Genomic DNA, 25,519 nt, shown 5'->3' with positions numbered 1-25,519 from the left:
GATCTTTATTGAGCAACAATATTTTCAATGGTCTTGATAGTTTTGAATTACTTATGTTTACAAATAATACATGTGAAAATAAGACATCAACATATAGTTAGCAAAAGTACTTTTATCTTACAGAGGGGGGCAAATTGGTATATTTCAGATCTATCTATGTATATATATATAGGCATATTTCAGATAGATATGTTCAGTTAGCTTTGTGGCTTAATAAGAAAAAGTGTGATGACTTCGAAAAAGTGAATGCTTAAAGTATTACTAGATTTTAAGCTGCAAGCATATACAGGAAGCAGAATTCCCCTTCTGAAATAAAAGAAATAGCATTTGGCATTCAATGAGGATGTTTGAAAAGAATGGAAGGTCCTAGATGGCAAATAGCTTTAGAAGAATGAAACTTATTTTGTCTGTAGCTTGTACAGACAGCTTCATTTCTTCATAATCACTTCTTTTAATATAATGTTGATCAAACTGTTGTAAAATTATCTTATTATTTACATACTGTCCATCACTTTCGGGAAGAAAACACAAAAGAAAAATCTCTTACCATGTAAAGATCCATACAGAATTATACAAAATATTTAGTCATTTAATTTTTTTTTTCTGTTTTTTCCTTAAGCTAGCGAGATGAAAAAAAGAGTTTGGGAAGAGAAGACATTACAAAGCTATTTTTTCCTCCTACTTATTTTGGAGAAACAACTTGAAAATTTACATGCAGGGGACTGTGTGATCTAAGACTCTATATTGTATCTAATAATAAATCTATGTGGGGGGATTAATTTTGAATAATGCCTCTAAGCTCAGGGTAGAATGAAGTTTGTTGCAATTGTCACTTTTTTCAGTTGTTACTGAAAAAGCAATATTTCAGATGATTTCAATCTCTTGTAGCAATAATCCCCAACTTTTAAAATCATATATGTATATAGTATTATATATTATATATTAATATTTAGTATTACATATTAACAGTATTATTTACTGTACTATAAAATAGTATAGTATATTTCATCATCATAATCTCATGGTAAGATTTTTGTAGATAAGAAAATTGAGATTCTCATACGTTAAGCACATCTGATATATTAAGACAAATGAAGGAAAAGAATATGTTTGTATTATTTACCTTAATGGATTTAATTTATTTATTTATTTATTTTTTATTTTTTTAATTTTTTTAAAGATTTTATTTATTTTATTTTTCCCCCCAAAGCCCCAGTGGATAGTTGTATGTCGTAGCTGCACATCCTTCTAGTTGCTGTATGTGGGACTCGGCCTCAGGATGAACGGAGAAGTGGTGCCTCGATGCACACCCGGGATCCGAACCCGGGCCACCAGCATCGCAGCGCGTGCACTTAACCACCAAGCCACAGGGCCGGCCCTGGATTTAATTTAAAATGTGGAAAATATATGCTGTTTCCAGTGCTAAGCTATATCAACTAACTTGTTTCCTCAAAAATTGCATTATAGTAAATGCATGTCTACTGAAATGATCCATGAGTTCAATTGGGATAAAATAAATCCTGATTAAAGAGAAGTGGGTGAATCAATGAAAGAGTCTGAGTAGAGCAGAGGAGCTCAGGTCCTGATTTTCTGAGCGTTTTCGAAACAGGTTTCTTAAGAAGTGTGTGTGTGTGTGTGTGTGTGTGTGTGTAAGTGGTAATTCAGGATAACTGGGTACATCTCTACTTCATTTTCAACCCTGTATTTGATACATTGTCTGTACTAGTAGAATTTTATTCAAAGAAAGAATACTGTTACTGGAAATGTTTTAAAATCACTACTGAATATTTTTGTTTCATTCTTAGTAACTCAGCAATCTTTTTTTTCCATATATTGATTAATTAATAAAATTATTTATATTTTTGTAGTAACTACCTATGTAATATTTTATGTTACCCATAGAATAAGTTATAAATTACTCATAGAATACATAAATAGTGCCATTACTGAATTCTACGGATTATATTTCTTTAAAGAAACCGAATGACTTTTAAGTAATTTTCACTCAATTCAGAGATCTTCGGTAATGATAAATCTATAATTTTGGACTGTTAGGTAACTTTGTCTAGAATTAGTGAAGCTCAAAATTAACTATAATTTGTTGTGCATGTACATGTCATTGAAAAGTGTGTGTATACATAAGTATGTGTATATAAAGAATACATATAAGAAGTTAACTGGAACAGTTTATCTAGTATCTACCCTAAATCAGAGCTGTGCTAGGCATTTGCAGTGTAATACGATATAAGACAGACATTTTGTTGAATTATTTTCTGTAAATTCTGTGATTCTAAAGCAGGTGAGAAATAGGTTTCATTATATATGCCATCATTAATCAACAGGTAACATTTACTGCTAATGCTGTGTAGAGGATTCTGAGCCTGCCTCTGGGCTCAGTAGTAAAATATTTTAGTCATTTATTTATGACTGTGGCTGTTTGTGTGTTGGATAAGGGAGTGCTCACTGGTAGCAGATATATCATATATTTGTTATCCCTGTTCTGTCATTTTCTTATTCAGAATCAGCATTGGAAAAATAGGTAGCATATTTATCTAATGAACAATATGAGCAGATTAATATATGATAGGTTCTTATATTAAACTGCGGAAATGACTTATGATGCTCGATTTTTCATCCTTTACAAACTCATATTTATTTTTAGATCTAATGAATCACCATTTTGCCCTTTGCTTCACAAATAACTTAGGGAGGTTGATGTTCTTGAGAATCCCAGTCCTGTCTCGAGAGCTTTATTTTGGGCAAAGTGCCATACTGATGATAGAAGTTTTAGCAAAAAGCATAGAGAATGCTTACATTTCAAACTTCTAAAGGTTGTTTTAGATAAAAGTGCAAAAACTAAATGGGTAAACATTAAAATTCACTTTGATAGTGATCAGCTAATGTCTGCAACCATGCCATCCATCCTTACATCTTCCCATTGTTGTTACATACCATCAAGTCGGTTCTGACTCCTGGCGACCCTATGAATGCGTGATGTCCACAGTGTCTTGTCCTCAACAGCCCTGCTCAGCTCCTGCAGACTCATGCCTATGGCTTCCTTTATAGAGTCAATTCATCTCCTATTCGGTCTTCCTCTTTTCCTGCTGCCTTTTACTTTTCCCTGCATTATTGTCTTTTCCAAAGAATCCTGCTTTCTCACATTGTGCCCAAAGTAGGACAGCCTCAGTTGTATCATTTTTTGCCTCCAGTGATAGTTCAGGCTTAATTTGCTCTGGGACCCACTTGTTCATCTTTCTGGCAATCCAGCATATCCATAGAGCTCTCCTCCAACACTGTATTTTAAATGAATCAATTTTTTCCTGTCGGCCTTCTTCACTGTCCAGCTTTCACACCTGTACATAGTAACTGGGAACACGAGGGTGTGGATGATCTTGGCCTTAGTCTCTAATGACACTTCCTTACACTTGATCTTTCCTAGTTCTGTCATTGCTGCTTTTCCAAGTCTGTCTCCTCGATTTCTTGGCTGTAGTCTCCTTCTAAATTGATGACTGAACCAAGGTAAACAAAATCTTTAACAATTTCAATGTCTTCATTTTCTGTGTTAAAGGTGTGTAGTTCTTCTGGGGTCATGATTTTTGTCTTCTTGATGTTCAAATGCAGCCCTGCTTTGGCACTTTAAGTCTTCTTGTACTTTTGTCAGAAGTCGTTTCAAGTCATTGCTGCTTTCTGCCAGTAAGATGGTGTCATCCGCCTATCTTAGATTGTTGATATTTCTTCCACCAATTGTCACTCTTCCTTCCTCTGAGTCTAGCCCGGTTTTCCATATATGTTCTGCATACAGAGTCAACAGATAGGGAGATAAAATACACCCTTGTCCGAAACGTTTGCTTGTAGGAAACCATTCCGTTTCTCCATATTCTGCCCTGCCAGTGACTTCTTGTCCACAAGACAGGTTACACATCAAGACAAACAAGTGCTGAGTCACGCCCATTTCTTTCAGGGCAGCTCATAGCTTTTCATGATCCACGCAGTCAAAGGCTTTACTGTAGTCTATAAAACATAGACTAACCTTCAGAAATTCTATGGAGCACTTCAGTAGCCAAGGAATTATCGCAATTGATCTCATTTGCCTCTCCCTTTTTGAAATCCAGCTTGGACATGAGGCATTTCTTGTTTTATATGAGGTAAAAGTCTCTGTTGCAGCACCTTGAGCATCACTTTACTCGCATGAAAAATTAGGGCAATGGTCCTATAGTCACTGCACTCCTGGGCATCTCCTTTCTTGGGGACTGAGATATATATTGAGCATTTCCAGTCTGTAGGCCATTGTTTTGTTTTCTATATTTGGTGGCATATTCTCATTAGGATTTTGACAGATTCAGTCTTTGTGGCTTGAAATAATTCTATCAATGTCCCATCTACCCCTGGTAACTTTTCTTCCCAGTACTTTCAGGGCAGCTTTCACTTCGCTTTCTAGAATTATGGGTTCTTCCTCATAGGAATCTTCTTCAAATGATTCTGTCCTCCTTTTATCTCTTCTGTATAGATCTTCAGTATACTGTTTCCACCTTCTTCTCTTTACTCTTGATCAGATAGTGTGCCTCCCTGTTGGTCATTCAGCATTCCTAATCTAGGTTTAAATTTCCCTTTGATTTCTTGAATCTTCTGGAAAAAACCTCTTCTTCTTCCTTTTTTGTTGTTTTCGTCTATCTCTTTGCATTGGCCATTATGGTAGTTCTCTTTATCATCTCTATGTGATAGTTGCTGAAAAACTGCATTCAGGATTCTAATCCTGCTTTCTTCACCTTTTACTTTTGCTTCTTACCTGTCCTTAACAATTTTTGTGTTTATTCTGTCATCCATCTCAATTTTTCTTTTCTTTTCACTTCAGGTATTGTCTTTTCACATTCTTCCTTAATAATAATTCTGGTTTCAGTCCATAGATCTTCTGGTTCTGGGTCAATTAAGTTTAACAATGCAAATCTGTTTTTTATGTGCACTTTAAATTCATGGGAATGGTGCTTACATTATATTTTGGCACTATGATTCTTTTCGTGCTCTTCTTCAACTTTACTCTGATGTTTGATATTAACAGCTTGTGGTCAGGACCACAATCTGCCCCGGTCTTCTTTTGGCAGAGAGAATACAGCTTCTCCATCTCCTGCTTCCAATTACATACTCTATTTGACTTCTATATTGGCCATCTGGTGATGTCCATGTATACAGTTGTCTGGTTGCTTGAAGTATGTATTTGCGATGGACAGATTGTTGGCTTCACAAAAATCCACAAGCCAGTCTCCTTCATTTCTGAACCCTAGTCCAAATTTTCTGACAAAGTTTTATTCCACTTTATTTCCTACTTTTGCATTCCAGTCACCTATAATTATCCGCATGTCTTCTTTTGGAATATGATCAATTTCTTCTTGGAAACTTGCATAAAAACTTTCAATTTCATCTTCTTCAGCATCTGTAGTTGGAACATAGACTTGGATGATGATTATGTCATTAGGTTTTCCCAGAAATCGGATTGATATTATTTGGTCAGACCTTGCATTATAGCCCCTAACTGCCTGAGCTACGTCTTGCCTCAGTATTAGAGCCACTCTGTTTCTTCTGAGTTTGTCATTTCCAGAGCAGAACACTTCCTAGTTGTCTGACTGAAAGTGTCCCAATCCAGTCCATTTTAGTTCACCAACGCCAAGCACTGCAATATTTAAATGTTCCATTTCTTGCCTTACAATTTCCAGTTTGCTCTGATTCATGCTTCTCACATTACACGTTCCTATTGTGTGTGTTGTACAACATTGGACTTTCCTTTCGCCTTTGTGCACATCAGCCACTAGACATCCTTTCAGCTTTAGCATAGATGCGTCATGAGCAACAACAGTGCTATTTGTACTTGTTCTTTACTCTTCCCCATAACTGTCTGAGTGCCTTCCAACCTGGGGGGCTCAGCTTCCAGCACTATTTCATGTTTCATTTTGGGCTGTCTCATCATAGGGTTTTCAAGGTAAAAAAAAGTTTAAAAGAAAGAGAAAAAGAAAAAAAATACAGTAGTGGTTTACCATAGCTTTCTGCTGTATGGTATGTGGGTCAAAACCACATGAGCTCAGGTCCATGGTGTTGCAATCACCAAATATATCTCCCTGTACATAGCAATTAACATAATAAATATGTTAATATTTTTACAAAATTAAATAGTGCTGGCACTTAGTAAAGGCTCACTAAATGCTTGTTAATGATTTGATAGATGAGTGATGTGTGTGTTCCAAGAATTGTTTTGCAGCACTGTGCTATGCATGTTTTATAAGAAACAAGAGGCCTCGTCCTTCTCAGTTAGTCCAAATTCTAGGTAATATTAACATATCAAACATCTAGGCATATTAACATTACCAAAAGCAGAGAACAACAAGGATTTCATAAATAAGTGATAAACTCTATGGGACTGACCTTCAGGCTAGTAAATCAGAGTAGGGTGAATCATGGTAGCTAGAGCTGAATTTTCTCAAGAAGGTCAGATTTAATTTAGTCTTCGTCAGAATTTCCATAATTAGAGAAAATGGAAAAAGATTTTTTCAAAGACAGCAGGGAAAAATATCCTGAGCAGGAGGTCAAGGTATTTTCTAAAGAATTAACTCATTATTTCATGTGTTTGTTTATTTCATTTTACTCATTTATTCAATGTCAAAAAAATTTCTTGTGCACCTACAATGCAGGTTATAGGAAGATACAAGGGGGATAAACAGGAGACTGGAGAGAGCACTTCATTTAAGGTATCTGTAGGATACCTAGATGAAGATGCCTGATTAATATACCACTCTGTAGGCTTGGATGTCAGGTGAGAATTATGGGCTGAGATAAGTTTAGACGACTTTTTCATGTGGTAGCAGTGGAATCCAAAGACATGAGATCACTCGGAAAAAGCATGTAGAGCCAAGACTAGCAATCTACCACTATGGGTTAAGGTGTTGGGTAAAAGGAAAAAATTTGATAAAGGAAATTAGAAAATAGAGAGGGGGAAGGATAGTCAAGACAGAATGTAATTAAAAAATAAATGTTGGATTATTAAACATTATTGAATATTGTCTCCCAAATCATAAATTAGATTTTCTGGTATAGCATGGACGTTAGTGGGTAAATTCTTGTTTGTTTATTACCATATCATGATCCATTGATAATGACTAGATATAAGTAAATTATTGTCAATGCAAAGCAGAATTAATTTAAAAATATACATTGTGTGTAAAATTGTTTCAAAAGATGTTAGGTATAGAACAGAGAAATACCCAAGCACAGTAAATGCTTGTAATATATTCTTCCCTATGAATGAGCTACTTTTATATAATTCAATGAGAATAAACTTTCAGAAATGGTTTTGTTGAGGTAAGATTGATCATATTTCTTTTCAGAAGTAAAGTGCTTAATTATTTGACATGAATTAATTTATTTAAGAATGGGCATTAATAACAATACTATGATACAGCATGGCAGCTTAAACATTTTCCTAAAAATGGAAAAAGTACAGTCCTCGCTCGGTATGTGCAGGAGATTGGTTCCAGGACACTCGAGGATACCAAAATCCATGGGCGTTCAAGTCCCTTATATAGAATGACGTAGTACTTGCATATAACCTACGCACCTCCTCTCATATACTTTAAATCATCTCTAGATTACCTATAATACCTAATATAATATAAATGCTACATAAATAGTTGTTACACTGTATTGTTCAGGCAACAATAACAAGAAAAAACCTTGTACATGTTCAGTACGGATGCAAACATCATAGGCCTTTCCTTCTGCGATTGGTTGAATCCAAGGATGTGGAACCTGTGGCTACGGAGGGCTAACTCTATTCCTCTTTTGGAGGAATACATGCTCAATTACAAAGGGGTAATAGAATGCATTAGTAAAAACAACAACAAAAAAAACTCTTTAAACTTTGAACTGCACAGGAAATTATGGATCCAGTTAAACTTTAAGTGTTTAATCCCATTAAAATGTGATCATGTGTCAAAGTCTCCAAGGTGGACCCCAATGTGAAGTAAAAACCAATGCTAAATTCTTAATTGAATTTCATTTTCCAAGAATTCCATAGGTTGTTTTTTCTTTACCATAACTCATTTTGATGAGGAACATGATTTTTTTCTTTGTATATAATATTCCCTTTGGCAAGATGCCATTGCTCATCACTGTGGGCTTGGTTATTTTAGTGATTGCCATCCCAAGGTAGAATTTATAACATTCAGTTATGAAGAATTCTGATAATGTCTAGATTGTAATATCTAGAAAGACTGTCCTTTCAGTTTAATAAAGATATTCTGTCTTTACCTCTAAGACGAATAATGGTGAGAATTTCTTTCTTCAAATATCTTCATTGAGCTGTTTTATGTCTTCATCTTCCCTGAGGAACTTGGAATTTGCATTTATGCAAGGAAGCAGGGAACTAACAATTTACTGACATTGATTGATGGCTTAAATAGGCAACAGAGACTATGCTAGATTCTTGGGCCTTTAATTTCACAATAACCCCTTGAGGTAGGTGCTGTTTTCTCATATTACATTTAAGAGAGAAAATTCACCCTCTTTTCCACTTCTAAAGAGGGAGACTGGAAAATGGAAAATTGGAAAAGTTAAAAGGAAGAGAAATTGTTCATTAAAAATAAATGGTGGGAAGAGTTAAAGGGAAGAAGGTGAGAAGGTGTGGGATTGGGAAGCAGAGCCAGAGCTCCTATACATAGAGGATGTGTGAAGTGAGAATCTACGGAAGAAGGCAGAGAGGCAAACATGTGGGACAGCTACAGCAGGAGCAGCGATCAGGGAGACGTTTAAGGGGGTATCTTGCATTGGAAAATATGTGCAATAGTTCCTTCTTCTGTATTTTACCACAAAATCTTCCAGACAATCCACATTATTGTCAATGAAAGACTGACCCCAAGAGAGTTCTTGGTCAGATTAGAGCTAGAACAAGGTCCAGTTCCATGGAGATTACATGTGATGATGAAATAGAGAAGCAGCGTTGTTAATGAGGATTAAAGATGGAATTCAATTCAGCTCTGTCTGACTCCGAATCTCATACTTCTGTCACTTTGCATACAATTTGAAATCAGCTATAAATGCAAAGGGAAATACCTCAAGAACACTGCTGCAACCTTTGTCAGTGATACCTTAGTATTCTGTTAATGATGTATGACTGGACAGCTGATTTGATTGTTTTGGCAGATATCTCAGAATTAGACATCAGTCAAAGAATCAAAGCTAGTTGTTCCAGCATACATATCCTAAAGCACCGTATTTTATCTGCTCTGCTAGTATTATTTATAAGATGATTCTCAAAGGAGTAAACAGAAGCCTAAGTTACTTTCGCACTCTATTAAAAGTAAAGGAGAAAATATATCTCATCTGAGATATTTATGTAGGTTAATTACATTTGCTTTTAATAATTTATAAATATTTAGAGCTTTATTGTTGCTCACATGCACTATAAAGCAAATGAGTGAAAAATTAGTGCTCCACTTTCAGAAACACATGGTCAGTTTTTAAATTTAAAGAATAATTTCACAAGTGCCATGTCAGTAAAAGGAAATAAAACATGTCAAGAACTTATAATTATAAAAACATACAAACAAATAAAAATGTTGGCCTTAATATATTTTATATACTGCTGAAAATTAGTTCTGAAAACAATTTAAATGCAAAATGTATGACATTTCAGAAAAAGTTAATTAGAAAATGGGTGTTTTTCTGAAACACTACTTAATAAATGTGTGTGGCTGTGTTAAGAAACAGGGCTACTGTCTTCAGATAATTAATTGACCTATGAAATAGTCACCAGCATCATAAAAATCTGATCCACCACAGTTTATGCATATTAATATTTAAAAAGCACCAGCTTACGTGGAAAGCTTTATAACAAAATTTCTCAACCTTGGCACTATTAACATTTTGGGCCAGATAATTCTTTGGGGCTTGTTATGTGTACTACATGGTGTGTAGCAGCATCTCTGGCCTCTACCCACTAGATGCCAATAGCATTCCCCACACCCACCCCAGTCATGACAATCAAAACTCTCTCCAGACATTGCCAAATATCTCCTGGGGTGCAAAATTGTCTCAAGTTGAGAATCACTGCTTTATAAAAATCATCATTTAACTCCATCTGAGCTACCTTTATACAATATTTTAAGGCTTAATATTTACTTATGTTATTCATAATTATCACAAATAATTTAGACATCCTGTTTATGCTTACTTTCCAGAAGTTTTGTATAATAGTGTAGCTCAAAAAATTACTACTAGTACATGATGCTCTCCATCTCTGTCAATCAAAAAGATTATTTACTACTAACGAATGAATGAATAAGTGTTGTTTTATTTGAGGAAAGTCTTCAGAAGATTTAAAATAATAAGAAGTTGAGACATCTAATTTGTCTGAGAATACACATATTTGGCACTAATTACCATTCCTTTGGCAGACTCCATACCGGGACCACACTTTTAAAAGTAATGAAAAGAGAATAAACTCATTCTGGAGATTAATTAAAATCTGGGTATGTTCTGCATTATCTTTGCTGGCTGTTTTTGTAGAAAATCCTGTGTGTGAAAGGATTTATTTTGTTGATAACTATCAAAGTCATTGACAGCTATCCTCATTTTACTTTTTAGAAATGCAGTTATTATATCAAAGGGGTAGCCCAATAAATTCAAATATAATTAAAAATTAGGTACCATCTGTATTCCAAACTTAATTGAAACTATTTCAAAAATATAAAACCAGATTAGTTTTTTTGACTTTCTTGTGTGAGCTAGTTTCTATATGGGAATTAATATCTTGATAACAGAATACCAAAACCTAACTATTAAATAATTGATCCAAATAAAACCTTTTTTAAGTCTATGCCTCTCTAAGTCACGACTCTTCAGTCTGGGAAATAACCTTCCTCCATCACCACCTCCCACCCTCTTCCATCATCATCTGTATTTTTTTATTCATCTCTGTGCTTTTGCTTATACAATTTATGTCACCAGGAATGCCTTACGTTTCTCCCTTAACTCAGGAAAATTATAGTTATTTTCAGTGCTCTCTTTAAATTTCACTTTTTCCTGAGTTCATTTCAAATTATCTGAGCATACAATGCCTTCTCTCAATCTTTTCTCTCTCATTCCAGCTTAGCTCCATCCTTGACTCTCTTTTCACTCAACACATTCTCTTTGATCATTTATCGTTCGTATATACACGATGACTCCCCAGTCTTTCAATTCAGATAGAACTCTGCCCTGGATCCCTACCCTGCTTTTATTCCTTCTAACTGTACATAGTAGCTTGAATGTTCCACGGAGTATCGACCAAAGTTAGACAAGAGACAGGAACCATTTCAGTCATTTGGTAGCAAAGTTGATGGAAGAAAGAGAAGCCAAACAGAGATTAGCAACAGCAGGAGGCCACTACTACCTTAAGGCTGAAGAAACTCCATAAAGAGTTTAACAAGAATCCCAAAGTCCAGGCTTTCCTGGGAGAGCTCAGGCCATAGTGCGTTGGGTAGTAAGGTGAGAAGCTGGAACCATAGAGGACAGTGCCAGAAAATGAGCTCTCCAATCCAGGCAGAACAATAGAGAAAGAAATATATGGATACTCCCTTCTTCCTGCCCTCTATTTCTATGTCATGGTTTGCTACAGGCGGTTAGAAAGGGAGCCAGGGAAATGTCATAGGAGAAACAGGGAATGGATCTGAGTGTAAATTAGGCAAGGCCTGGAACTCACAGGTATTAGAAATGCAACGTAATTTCATTAAAGTCATTTCCCTTAACTCAAATACAAATCCATTGTTCTTCCAGAGTCCCACTAATGGAATTAAAATTTACCAGGGTCATTTTTGATCGTCTCTAAGTTCATCGATTCTTCTCAAATTTAAACTCTGAAATATCTCTAGAATTTGCCATTTCCTCTTCATCCCCACTGCAGTGACCTTTGTGCCTATCTGTAATATCTCTACTGGCACCCTCGCAAAGCCTCCTCACTAGCAGCCCTGCCTGTCTTTCCTTAAATGCCAGCAGAATTCCGTCTGGAATACTAATGAAATGATGAGATTCTCCTACTTGTATTTTTAAAATAGTTACCCATCACCTAAAGAATAAAATCTTAAGGGCTCAGCCTAGCATAATATGGCTTCTGACTCCATTTTTTCCCCACCATCACGTATCATCCCTTTGTCTATAGCCTCTGCTCTGTCATATTAAATGGCTTATAACACCCTTGGCTGTTACACATTTCTCTATCTTTACATATATTGTTCCTTCTGCCTTGCTAATTCCTAGTGCTTCTATAAGATTCTGCTCAAAATTACATTTTCTGTGAAATGTTTTTTTAGCAACTTTTTACCTAAGCTCAGTTGTTTTCCCACCACTGCGCTTAAACATAAGTCTCTTTGTATTTATCTCCTTGTATTTTAACAATTTATATATGCTATCCATTGTCAACCAGATTTTGAACTTCTCCAGGGCAAGTTTTGTGTTTATTCGCCTTTGTATCACTGGAATATGGAAACATGCTAGGCCCATTGCAGATGCTAGATAAATGCTTGTTGATTGGAGAGTGGTATGCTTCTGGTGCTATTATGGTCCATTAAAACAGTTCTGCTCTAATTGTGCACTTGTGTGAATTTGCATGCTTATGTGTGTGTTGGGTTTTTTTTTTTTGGTAAATATTTGACATACAGACATTTTCATTTAAATGAATTAAAGAACAAGTGGAATCCTACAGAAACATATCTATAAAAACTATTGTGTAAAATAAAAAGGATTATAATTAAAAAATAACTTCTGGAGGCAAATTATATTGGGACAAAAATCCTTAAATAATGGTAATTTTGCAAAGTCAATGTTCCGCTTTTAATTTAATGTCTATGTAATTTTAACATAACTGCCCAAAACTTTAAAACTGTATTATTTATTTATCTATTTATTTATTTTTATTGCAGTAACATTGTATAAATTTCAGGCATACATCATTATACTTCTATTTCTGCATTGATTACATCATGTTTACCACCCAAATACTAATTACAGTCCATCACCACACACATGTGCCTAATCATCCCTTTTGCCCCCCTCCCTCCCCTCCTCCCTTCCCCCTCCCCTCTGGTAACCACCAATCCAATCTCTGTCTCTATATGTTTATTTGTTGTTGTTTTTATCTTCTACTTATGAGTGAGATCATATGGTATTTGACCTTCTCCCTCTGGCTTATTTTGCTTAGCATAATACCCTCAATGTCCATCCATGTTGTCACAAATGGCTGGATTTCATCATTTCTTATGGCTAAGTAGTATTCCATTGTGTATATATACCACAACTTCTTCATCCATTTGTCTGTTGATGGGCACTTAAGTTGCTTCCAAGTCTTGGCTATTGTGAATGAACAATGAACACAGGGGTGCATGTATCTTTACTTGTTGGTGTTTTCATGTTCTTTGGATAAATACCCAGCAGTGGAATAGCTGGATCGCATGGTAGTTCTATCCTTAATTTTTTGAGGAATCTCCATACTGTTTTCCACAGTGGCTGCACCAGTTTGCACTCCCACCAGCAGTGTATGAGAGTTCTCTGCTCTCCACATCCTCTCCAACACTTCTTGTTTCCTGTCTTGTTAATTATAGCCCTTCTGATGGGTGTGAGGTGATATCTCATTGTAGTTTTTTTTTTTTAATTTAATTTATTTTTTCCCCCCAAAGCCCCAGTAGATAGTTGTACGTCATACCTGCACATGCTTCTAGTTGCTGTGTGTGGGACGCGGCCTTAGCATGGCCGGAGAAGCGGTGCGTCGGTGCGCACCCGGGATCGCTGCCAGTAGCGAGTGCACGCACTTAACCACTAAGCCACAGGGCCGACCCCTCTCATTGTAGTTTTGATTTGCGTTTCCCTGATAGTTAATGATGTTGAACACCTTTTAATGCGCCTATTGGCCATCTGTATATTTTCTTTGGAGAAAAGTCTGTTCAGGTCTTTTGCCCATTTTTTAATTGGGTTGTTAGTGTTTTTGTTGTTGATATGTATGTGTTCTTTATATATTTTGGAGATTAACCCCTTTTCAGATATATGGTTTGCAAATATCTTCTCCCAATTGTTAGGTTGTCTTTTTGTTTTGTTGATGGTTTCCTTCACTGCAGAAGCTTTTTAGTTTGATGTAGTCCCATTTGTTTATTTTTTCTATTGTTTCTCTTGCCTGGTCCAACATGGTGCTTAAAAGTATGTTGCTGACACCAATGTTGATCATGCTTCCTATGTTTTTGTCTAGAATTTTCATGGTTTCAGGTCTTACATTCAAGTCTTTAATCCATTTTGAGTTAATTTTTGTGTATGGTGTAAGATAATGGTCTACTTTCATTTTCTTGCCTGTGGCTGTCCAGTTTTCCCAACACCATTTGTTGAAGAGATTTTCCTTTCACTATTGTACATTCTTGGCTCCTTTGTCGAAAATTGGCTGTCCACCGATGTGTGGTAAAACTGTACTTTAATTCATATTATTAACATCCTCGTTTGTTTATACAACTATAAATATGTAGTAAATGTCCATTCCTCTTGAGTTTGAAGTGATTTTCCAATTTCTCATGTAAAATAGTATATTTGTGAAATTGTAGTTTTATATTTAATTCTAAAATATGTAGCTTTAATAAAAATATTATTAGTTTTTTTACCATAATTACAAACTATGCCCAACGTCTTTTGAAATTGAAATGAGAGAAAATATTTACAACACACGAGAGCCAAATGATTAATACCTAGTATAAAATAGTATATTAATAAAATATGTAAGAAAAAAAAGTAGAAAACTGGATGAAGTGATTTGAAGAGGCGATTTATACAGATGCAAAATATTACGAATGCCTAATAAATATAAAAAGTTTCAGAACTTCACTAAAACGGAAAGAAGTGCAATTTAAAATGGTTTGCTATGTCCAGACCATCAAATAAAAACAAATTAAAAATAATTCAAGCATATTCTTAGGGCTCACTGCCATGACCAAGTCTGTATTTCCTGACTCTCTGTACTACATCATATCATCACTTTTTGAAGTATCTAATATAAAAAGAGTTCTATTGAAGATTATTTTAAATAATCATTCCTGAAGGAAAGCATAGAAAAAATCAAAAGTAAATTTAATGATTTTTGTAACCTGTATAAAACATTTAATGCAATAGAACTAAAGTGGTCGAGTTAAAACAGCAATACAGATATACAAAAAAATTTTAAATGTGAATGAGGAGATACAACTGCATTATATGTTAAAAATAAAAAGAGCAATTTGTAAGGAGAAACGTTAGGAGCTCTTTAGTCTTTTCTTTTGCCTCTTTTCCCATTGAATCCTAGACATTTTAACACATATTTTTATTATAATATCTATTTAATGCACTTATTTCCTTTCTGAAAGTATAGCTGAGCAGAAATAAGTTTGTACATTGTATTGTATGCCTCAGGATCTGAGAAATATAAAATATAAAAATTGCAAATAATGAAAAACCCAATACATTTATACAATTCATATACTAAATATGATGGTCAAAGAATTTCAGTGGTCTAGATTTATTACACACATATGTCAGCTACCTTGAAAAAATGAGATTATGTGAAAATCATCCTAAGTTTTAATTCCTGGTACAATGATGTCTGGCATCACTAGTAATAATCATCTTCTTACTAGCATACAGGTAAAAAGGGATATAATGTGTCATTCACTATTTATGAAGGAAGTACATGGCATCATTTTAAATTCTCAGAAAAATCTGTGATCTCAATATTTAGAATCATAGAACCTTTAAAGAATGTCACAAAATCCAAGAATTTTTTCTCTGAAGTATACATGTATATTCACACAATTTTGCACATAATATCAGTGTTCAAAGATCCCCTGACACTGCACATGAACCATTTATTATCCTGAGGGAAAAAACACAAGGAGATTGTTTTACACAGTCTTCTAAATATAAATAACATAGAACTGGGCCATTTGAAACTGTAAAACTGATAAATAACCTTAAAAGCATCTAATTTAAAATTTCTATAGATTAATAGTCTGTCACTGAAATACTCATCTCTTAGGATTTACATATCATCCAATTTTACAGTGTGATCAAAAGAGAATGGACTATCTTTGGAAAATGACACCAAAATACCATTTTAAAATCATTTCCTTTTTCTTCCTGACTTATCTCGGTTTTTGTCCACCCTTCACAAAATAATTTCCTGAATACCAACTTATTAGGCATTATGTACACATATAAAAGAATTAAACTTGGGAGACAAATATAGATGTATATGACTGTCATCAGAGTTCGAATTTTGTCCAAGAAGCACTTGTGTTACAAGAGAGGCAATGAATTATCAATAATGAATGACATTTTTCTTTTGTAAGAAAATGCTTACTCCTTCATAGATTTGAAACATAAGACATTTTTAAACAAGTGCTTTATGTTATAAAATTTCACAGTTTCTAAAATGACAAAAATAATAGTTTGTCTTTTAGTATATATCATGCTGTCCTTTTTAGTCAAAGAAGGTATTTAACAAAGGAAATACCTGGCACATTGTTGTTAGAATATATATCATTTAAGTATGAAAATACAGAGCTGCTTTTTCCATTGTTTCTTTAGTTAATGAAATTGTTTCTTGTTGTCATCTTGTTTGTGACAGTGAAGATAAGTAAGTAGATCTCATCAGTTCGTTTCTTATTTCTTGGTACACTTTTCTGGTCATCTGTTCATTGAAATCACCTAAATTTTGCAACTAGGCCTTTGTTATAACTTTGGCTATATGCTGTGTCTAATCAGGTGTCCTTAGTGTGTATAGTTAGTGACATTATAACATAAATGGGATCTGTGGATCTAACACAACTGTTGTGAGATGGGCGTTTATACATTCCTGGTGTTTGCATTTAATCAGGAAAGGAGGTGATGGGAGAAAAGAAGATATTTATTAAACACGTGGAGATTTTAATCATTAAATGTCCAAAGTAAATGTTGCTTCAAGAGAATATGGCAGTAATCTTCAGTGGTTTGGTAGGAGGAGCTTGGAGAAGGAAATTTGTGAACTCTTAATAATGAAAAAGAAAGACTGAAAATGTATCTTTCCTGCCATTCAACCCTGCTAGTTACCTCGTTCTTCACTCTTGCACATTCTGAAGATAAAAAGCAGTGATCCTTCATACTTCAGCTCTCTCGGCTCATCTTTTGAAGTCAAGCTTTTCTTGTTCTTTCTGGCTCACTTATATAGTCTGTTTCTGACTCTGAACAAATATATATTTAATGAAGTAATAACAATGTATTAGATTTTCACATATGACTGAGGAATCAAATCTCATTACCAAGACTAACAAGGAATCTCCGCTCTGACTCTGCCTCCCTTTACCTTCCTCTTTCCTTGATATTCACATCTCTTGTCCAGGTACCAATCTCTTTTAGCCCAGACTTTGGTTTCTATTCCTGACATCCACCCATGATACTGTCTGCTTTGATCATTTGATTGATGATCACAATGTTTCTGCTGCCTGGAATGCCCTCTCTCATGTTCTCTCTCTCCTGGTGAACGTATAATTCAAGGTCCTCCTTGTAGCTTTCCCTAATCTTCCCAGTCTGAATCACACTTCCACAGCACTCTGTTATTCACCAAGCAGCCTCATATAAAGATGCATGTGTTTAAGTCTGTCTTTTCAAGTAGACTGTGAGATCATTAAGATCCGAGGCCACGGCTTAATCATGTTTATTTTCCCCAGAACCTATGACAGGGACATGCACTTGTCACTTGATGACTGTTTAGATTTGAATATCTGTACCTTATCTACTCTAGTTTTTATCAACTGCCTTTCTGATCCGCCTTGTCTCTGTTTCTTGGTCAATTACTAAGGTGCCTGTTCATATCTCTTGGCTGTCTGCTAGTCTAGTGGTTTTTTTCTCTTTCCCCTCACTTCTTGATCTGTTGCCATCTGACACCATGACAACTTAATATCCCTCATGGTGCTCTGCCACCTAATGATAATACACATTTTGCAGGCCAAGTAATTATACTCCCTTCGAAGCTGCCACCTCACTTAACAAATCTTGTTTGTTCGTGCTCCACAGGGCGGGATCTTAATCTAGTGTAGAGTTTATTGTCCCCTTTTACATGTGTCTTCCATTGCTTTCACATATGTTCTTATCTCTATACATATTTTATATTTTTATTTTTCTCAGAAGAAATACATTCATATCCCAAAAGAAATATGAGAAGAGTATAACCATGCTGATTCTTTGATGTATGTTACTGTCAGTCTACAAAGTCCTTTGAGCTGTAGTCATTTTTTTTTTTTTTTTGCTGAGGAAGATCAGCCCTGAGCTAACATCCCATGCCAATCCTTCTCTTTTGTGCTGGGGAAGATCGGCCCTGGGCTAACATCCGTGCCCACTTTCCTCTACTTTATATGGGACACCACCACAGCATGGCTCGACAAGCGGTGCTTCGGTGCGCGCCCGGGATCCGGACCTGCGGACCCCGGGCTGCTGAAGCAGAGTGTGCTCACTTAACCACTGCACCACCAGGTTGGCCCTGTAGTCATTTTTGAACATAGAGATCTGCTGTGGACAATCTGGTGGTGGCAGTTAGACCCAAGAACATAAACATACTGAAATATCGGCTATTTCCTGTGAAGCAGCAACTTATTGAGGCAATTGAAAACAAACAATAAACTCTAAAGCAAGATTCCTAGGTATCTTTTTAAAGTGTTGTAGGCCAATATTAGAAAACAGTTTTACCTTCACATACCCATTCCTCACCACAATCTTGAATATTCCTTTGCATTACACTGAAAAATGCTGTTATAGGTGACTGGCATGTGAAACTTAATTATAGCTGAGAACTAGTATCCTTTGAGTTTTAATTCTAAAATGTCACAGGTCAAGTAAGAAATTATCCATATAGACAAAGATTCATTCACTTTGGACATTTATAGTTTCTAGACTTCCTGTCTCTTAAGATATGTAGAACTGCATGTACTATTAAAAAATGTATAATAAATTACAAAATAGAAATTGGTATGTTTAAACAAGATAAAATTTAAAATCCTGATAACAAAGATACCATCAACAACTGAAATATGCCTAAAGCAATAAATTTATATATGAAGAACTCCGATATATGAAAAAGAAAAAGGAAAATAACCCAGTAGGAATAGGGGAAAAGGATTTAAATGGGCAGTGTATTGAAAAGGATACCTGAATGGCTAAGGGACACATGAAAAGGTGTTCAGTATCCTAGAATCTGAAATAAGCAAATTAAAACAAAAATAAGGTGCCATCTCATAATCATTGTATTAGTTTTCTATACCTCCTTAACAAATTACCACAGATTTTGCAGCTTCAAACATCATTCATTATCTCTTAGTTTCTGTGGATAGGAGTCTGGGCATGGCTTGGCTGAATTCTCTGCTCAGGGTCTCACAAGGCTAAAATCAAAGTGTCTGCAGGGCTGCATTCTCATCTGGAGGTTGGACTAAGGAAGGATGTACTTTTGAGCTCCCTCAGGTTGTTAGCAAAATTTATTTTCTTAAGGCTGTAGAATTCATGGGAGCTTGCTTCTTCAAAGCCAGGAACAGACAGCGAGAGAGAGAGGGAGGGAGAGAGAGAGGGAGAGGGAGAGGGAGAGAGGGGGAGAGAGAGAGAGGAGAGGGAGAGGGGAGAGAGAGAGGGAGGGGGAGAGAGAGGGAGGGGGAGAGAGAGAGGGAGGGAGAGGAGGGAGGGGAGAGAGAGAGAGAGGGGAGGGAGAGAGGGGAGAGAGAGGAGGGGGAGAGAGAGAGGAGGGGGTGAGAGAGAGGGGAGAGAGAGAGGAGGGGGAGAGAGAGAGGGAGGGGGAGAGAGAGAGGGAGGGGGAGAGAGAGAGGGAGGGGGAGAGGGAGGGGGAGAGAGAGGGAGAGAGAGGGAGGGGGAGAGTGTTGCTTCCAGTCTCTGACTTCTAGGCCCTCTTTTATTTATTTATTTATTTACTTATTTAGTTAGTTAGTTAGTTTTTGTGAGGAGGATCGGTCCTGAGCTAATGTCTGCCAATCCTTCTCTTTTTTTTTTGCTGAGGAAGACTGGCCCTGGGCTAACTCTGTCCCCATCTTCCTCCACTTTATATGGGATGCCACCACAGCATGGCTTGACAAGCTGTGCATCTGTGCACGCCGGGATCCGAACTGGCAAGCCCCGTACCGCCCCAGCCAAGCGTGCACACTTAACCACTTGCGCCACCGGGCTGGCCCCTAGGCCCTTTTTTAAAGGGCTCACTCACTTGACTAGATAGAGTCCGTCCAGGATGATCTTCCTTTTGATGGACTTAAACTCAACTGATTAGGGACTTTCATTATCTGCAAAATCCCTTTCCCTTTGCCATATAAAGTAATCTAATCAAGGGAGTCACGATTGCCACATTCTATTTGTTAAAAGCAAGTCACAAGTGCCACTCACATTCAAGGGGAGGGGATTACAATCCTAAGGGCGTGACTCATTGAGGTTCACCCTAGAATGTGTCTCCCACACTCACTTTATGGGTAAAAACTTAAGTTGACTAAAATAAGTCCATTGTGAAGAGGAATTTGGCAGCTATAGTAAATCTCACTCTAAACTCCAGCAATTCCATGTATAGTTATGTGTCCAACAGACATATATAGAAATGTCAGTTGCATTATTTTTAACAATGAAAAATTTGACATAAAACCTAAATTCCATGAATAGAAGATTAAGTGAATAAATCTGATATATTCATACAATGAATACTTTTATTCCACAGCAGTGACCATGAATGAATCAGAGCCACATATGCTAGTATGTACACATCTGAAAAAATTGAGTGAAAAATGCAAGTTGCAGAAAAAGGTAGGCAGTGTGATATAAATTATATAAAGTTTCAAACATATAAAATGGTACTATACAGTGTTCATATTATATATATTTATTTATGTATACATATATATAACATGCAGTAAAAGAATAAAGGAAGCATATAAATAATAAAATAATAATGAGAAATAGTAAACAGCAGTGTTAATATCTGGACTTTAAAAGGTGTGAGTTTGTGAGTGTGAAAAAAAATGTATGTTTACCAAGTGGAAAAAGATCAATTGTAACTGTATACTTTTATATTTGCCTTTCAATAAGAATCTTTTTTCAAAGGATAGCTTTGGAACTTTGTGTTTTATGTTCCACTGAGAGAGTTTTCAAATTTTAATCTGGGATTTTTCACCTCTTAGAAATAAGCCTCAGGAGGCTAATCAAGAAAAGTTTATAAATTAAAAGTTGTTCACTTATGAGTTCCCTTATAAAAAGTATCTTGAATGCTATCAGATTTTATATTTGATTAAGGCATTATGTCTACCATTAAAATTGATAGAAATATGTGCATCAGAGATGCAAGTGCACTCTTGAAGTTTAGGAAACTGTTAATTACTGGTATTCATATACATCATCTAAATTAGCATATTGAAATTAAATACCATTAGTATTACTATAAAAATGATATTTTATATATTGCCTTTTGCATATTTTACATTAAATTTTGTTTGTATTATTTATGCCTGTTACTCAGGATAAAAAATATTTTTAAAGTACACGTGAACTGCTCTTCAGAAGGACAGGAAGTTATATCAAAAGTCATATCTAATCAACATCAAACAGGGTGTTAATGTTTAGAAACTAAACTGAGAACAAGAAATTAAGTATGGAAAGAATCTAAGCTTTCCAAAAACATTGTATTCAAAAAAATATTTTGGTAAATATCTGAGTCTTTTCTTAAAGAGCTTAATTAATCACTTATGACCCAGGAAGGCAAAATGTTTGATCAGTCTCGGACAAAATGTGTGCAGGTGTGTGCTTGTGTGCATGTGTGTGTTTGTGTGGATGTGTGTGTGTATGCATGTGTGCGTATGTGCGTGAGTTTATTTGTGTTGGGAGTCGGCCATGTCTATTGGTCAATGGAAATGCAGATTTACATAATCAAATTTTTAGTTCTTTATCCTTTTCCAGTATGTCATAGACGCATCTTTGTAACGTATCTCAAGATTAAAACTATACACCTAAGTGGAAGGGATATATACCCTCTCTCTGAAAGAACCTTGAAGAGGGAATCCGTTCGTTGAAAGTGGATCTCACGGGGTGATTTAGGTTCTCCCTGGATTTCCAAGTGCTGCTAAATTTAGGCCCTTCTAACCAGGAGAGGCTGAGGCGGGCTATTCCTCTGCTGATCTCCGAACAGCTGCGGCTGCTCACCACTCTTTTTAGAGATAGACTTGATTTAAAATATTACAGCCTCGTTTCACACCTTGAGTTCTTCTCAAAAAGAGTAATCTATTTTCAATACCTTTTTCTAGAAACCTACATCAAAACCTTTGTAATATGGTTGTTTGTCAGCATTTCTGGGTTTTGAAGTGTGTCCTGTGGGCTCTCCTGAATGCATTACACCCCATCCTGCTTCTACCCAGCAATTATTCCAGTTCAGAATTTGATTCATTTTTTGTCGTTGTTTTGTTATAAAACCTTAAAAAAATTTCTTTTTCCTTTAGGCCACATCACACACAGTAGACTAATTTCATTAGTCAATTTGTTCTCTTGTAATTCTGTAAACTAACTTCCACAGGTTAAGAATAAAAGTTTAACTTGTAAAAAAAGAGATCCTTTCAATTCAGTCTTCCTCTGTAATAAACATGGTACCTTACTCAATAGATGAGTTCTCCTGAGATCATTTGTAGTATCATTTTGCCCAAGATGCTAATAGAATATAAAGAAGTTAAATATTGTTCAAAGTGACAGTTTTACAACAGATAAGATCTCCAGAATTACCTTACTAAAGTGGTATGCTCTTAATGAATTTAGAGTTTATGGTTGAATTATATGTGTTTAACTATGCAAGTTGGACATTATCCTATAGGTAATAAAGAACCATTAAAGGATGTGAGATGTTAGAGTCAGATATGCAGATGGACTTAAGAAGGAGTACTTTGATTGCAGTGTCCATAATGGATAAAGAAGGCTTACTACTCATGAGTGAGGGGATATGTGATAAAGGTGTGAAGTAATGCAATGACCAGAGGGATGGAGACAATGTATATTTTGCTTCTAGAATGTCATGTGAAATTTAAACGAATCACCATTTTTTAGATGATTTTAAGAGAAAAATGGATCTATTTCAAAAGTTTCTCAAGCTCACTGCTAAAAGTTTCTGCGGTTTATGGTTAAAACGTCACTAATTCTGAACCTTTGAGTAATTAAAAAAATTTAATATTTTATGAAGCAGAGAAAGGCAACATTTTGTATTTCAATACTAGCAACAATGGAGAAAAACAAATGAGACAATTACATTGTTAATGTTTTTCAGTGGTCTTCTTAGTGAACCATGTTGCCCGTGGAAAGTTTAAGAAACTGTTTGTATAGAATAAAACTAAACTACTTATGGCTAAAATATGTATTTTTCTATTGCTGACTCTTATCTCTGTGTCTGTAAATTGAATACAACTCTTGGTTTTTGTACTGTGGGTTTACTGCAAGCATTACTTGTTTCTCAGAGCAGACATCATATTTCATCTGGTAACAGGTCCCCAGCATACATCAGTAATGATTTTCCATAGGCAGTCGTGTACTCTAACTTGAAGTTGAATAACAGCATTAGAGTTGATTATGTTCTAGGGATTAAAGGTTTAAAAGATATTAGTTCCTTACCAGCAATCACCAATTTCCGGGAAGTGCCTGAGACTGAATTTATTATTTTTTAATTAATAGGAGACAATTGTAAACGCATGTATTCTTAATTTACTATGAAGTCTGAATGTATTATCTCAGAGGTTCTTCAGGAAAGGGGGTAATAGCTGGAGAATATTTTTGGTGAATTTCTGCTTTCTTAAGTTTGGCATGGAAAACAGTGAAGGTAATTTTATCAACTTGTAATCATCAACATTCTAGGAAACACTTGTTTCTGTTGAAAAAGGCCCAGGCCAGATAGATTGAAAAAAAACATTCAATGGCATTCTTCCTTAATCAGTATTCCACCCTGGGAGTGAAGGAAGGGATCATCCTCTATCCTTTTTCATTTTCTCCTCTTTATTTGGGCTTATATTTGTATTTGGAAAACCTTTATGAAAGACACAAACAGGCCTTGTTCCCTGACAAAGCATAATGGCCTACAAAATGGATCTTTTCTCTTTTTGGGTTCAGGAGTTTTCACTTTTTCTAATGTATTATGCCAGATTCTTATTTTTTATTCCATAACTCTCAATCTTTCGGCAACTCATCTCTGTCAAGTCCAAAGTTAGAGGAAAACTTAGGTTAAATACTATACTCAACTCCCAAAGAAGTTATTCCTTACTTCAGAGGGAGATGGAAAATTGATAACCATATAAACGACCATATAATGTAAGAATGGTAAATTAAGAGTTAAACACACACATGTACATACATTTCATTCAGTATATGCAAAAATGTAGTAATAATAATAGTAGTGGTAGTAGTACTAGTAACATAATAATATTTTTGGTATTTTTTGTATGTGTCAAATATTGCCCTAAGTCACTTGTTCTAGTTTCTATTGCATAACAAACCACCAAATACTTAGTGCTATAAAACAACCATTTTATTGTGCTCATGGATTCATTGAGTCAGGCTCTAAAATGGGTATAATGGGTGGGCTTGTCTCTATTCTGTCTGGTGCCTCACCTGGGAAGACTTCCAGCTTGGAGAAGAGGGCTACTTGACAGCTTGGGCTGGAATCATCTGAAGGCATCTTCACTCACATATTTGGGAATTGATGCTGGCTGTTGACTGGGACTTCAGCTGAGTTGTTGGTTGGTGCACTTATGTGTGGTGTCTCCAACTGGTTTCTTCACATGGGCTAGTTTGGGCTTTCTTAGAATAGGTTGATTAGCTTTCAAGAGCAAGTGTCCCAAGAAAGAAAGACTGAAGTATGTGACATTTTTATGATCTAGCCACAGAAGTCATATTGCATCACTTCTGCTGTAATCTATTGAGTAAAGTAGTCACAAAAGTACTCACAAGTTTAAGGAGAAGAGACACGGACACCACCTGTTGAAGGGGTATAGCAAGATTCTAGAAGGGCGTATGGAATGAGAGATATTGTTGTGGTCATTCTTGGAAAATAGAATTTACCAGAGCATTTTTCCTTTCTGTTATTTCATGTTGAGAAAGATTTTACCCCTGTACATGATCGCCATTTTCACCTAACCCTCCAATATGTGTTCTAAGAGAGGTTCTCCTCAAAACCATGTATGACAAGAAAGAGAATTGAAAATTCACATAAAGTAACTTTCTAAAAAAGAATAAAATAAAATAATAATTCAAGTTCAAAGCCATGACTACAAATTGTAGACAATACAAAGCTTGATATATTTCCTTGTTTTGCATCACCAAAGATTTCCCTTGAATTTTTTCTTTTAGATTTTTTATGTGTCAGCAGAGTCCAAAAATAACACAATTATGAATCTTATATTAAGCCACCCACATAATCTCCTGAAAGGTTTGTAGACTTCCAGTCTATTTCTCCTATATGCATACT

The 25,519-nt window shown here is 35.6% G+C and overlaps 1 protein-coding gene across 7 annotated transcripts in view; it reads left to right on the top strand.

Annotated features, from left to right (window-relative positions):
• The window catches only part of DGKB (diacylglycerol kinase beta), a 700,672-nt gene that overhangs the window by 33,282 nt on the left and 641,871 nt on the right, over window positions 1-25,519 (top strand). The window contains exon 2 of one of the 7 annotated variants that reach the window (XM_087426683.1): window positions 20,753-20,838. The exons of the other annotated variants lie outside the window; for them this stretch is intronic. The gene's annotated coding sequence lies outside the window, so the exon portion shown is untranslated. The remainder of the gene's footprint in view (window positions 1-20,752; window positions 20,839-25,519) is intronic. 7 annotated transcript variants of the gene reach the window in all.

The sequence above is a fragment of the Ceratotherium simum genome, chromosome 1 (genome assembly GCF_057802395.1).
Source record: "Ceratotherium simum simum isolate JZ-2026a chromosome 1, ASM5780239v1, whole genome shotgun sequence".
NCBI lineage: Eukaryota > Metazoa > Chordata > Mammalia > Perissodactyla > Rhinocerotidae > Ceratotherium > Ceratotherium simum.
This window is presented reverse-complemented; position numbering and strand designations above follow the sequence as displayed.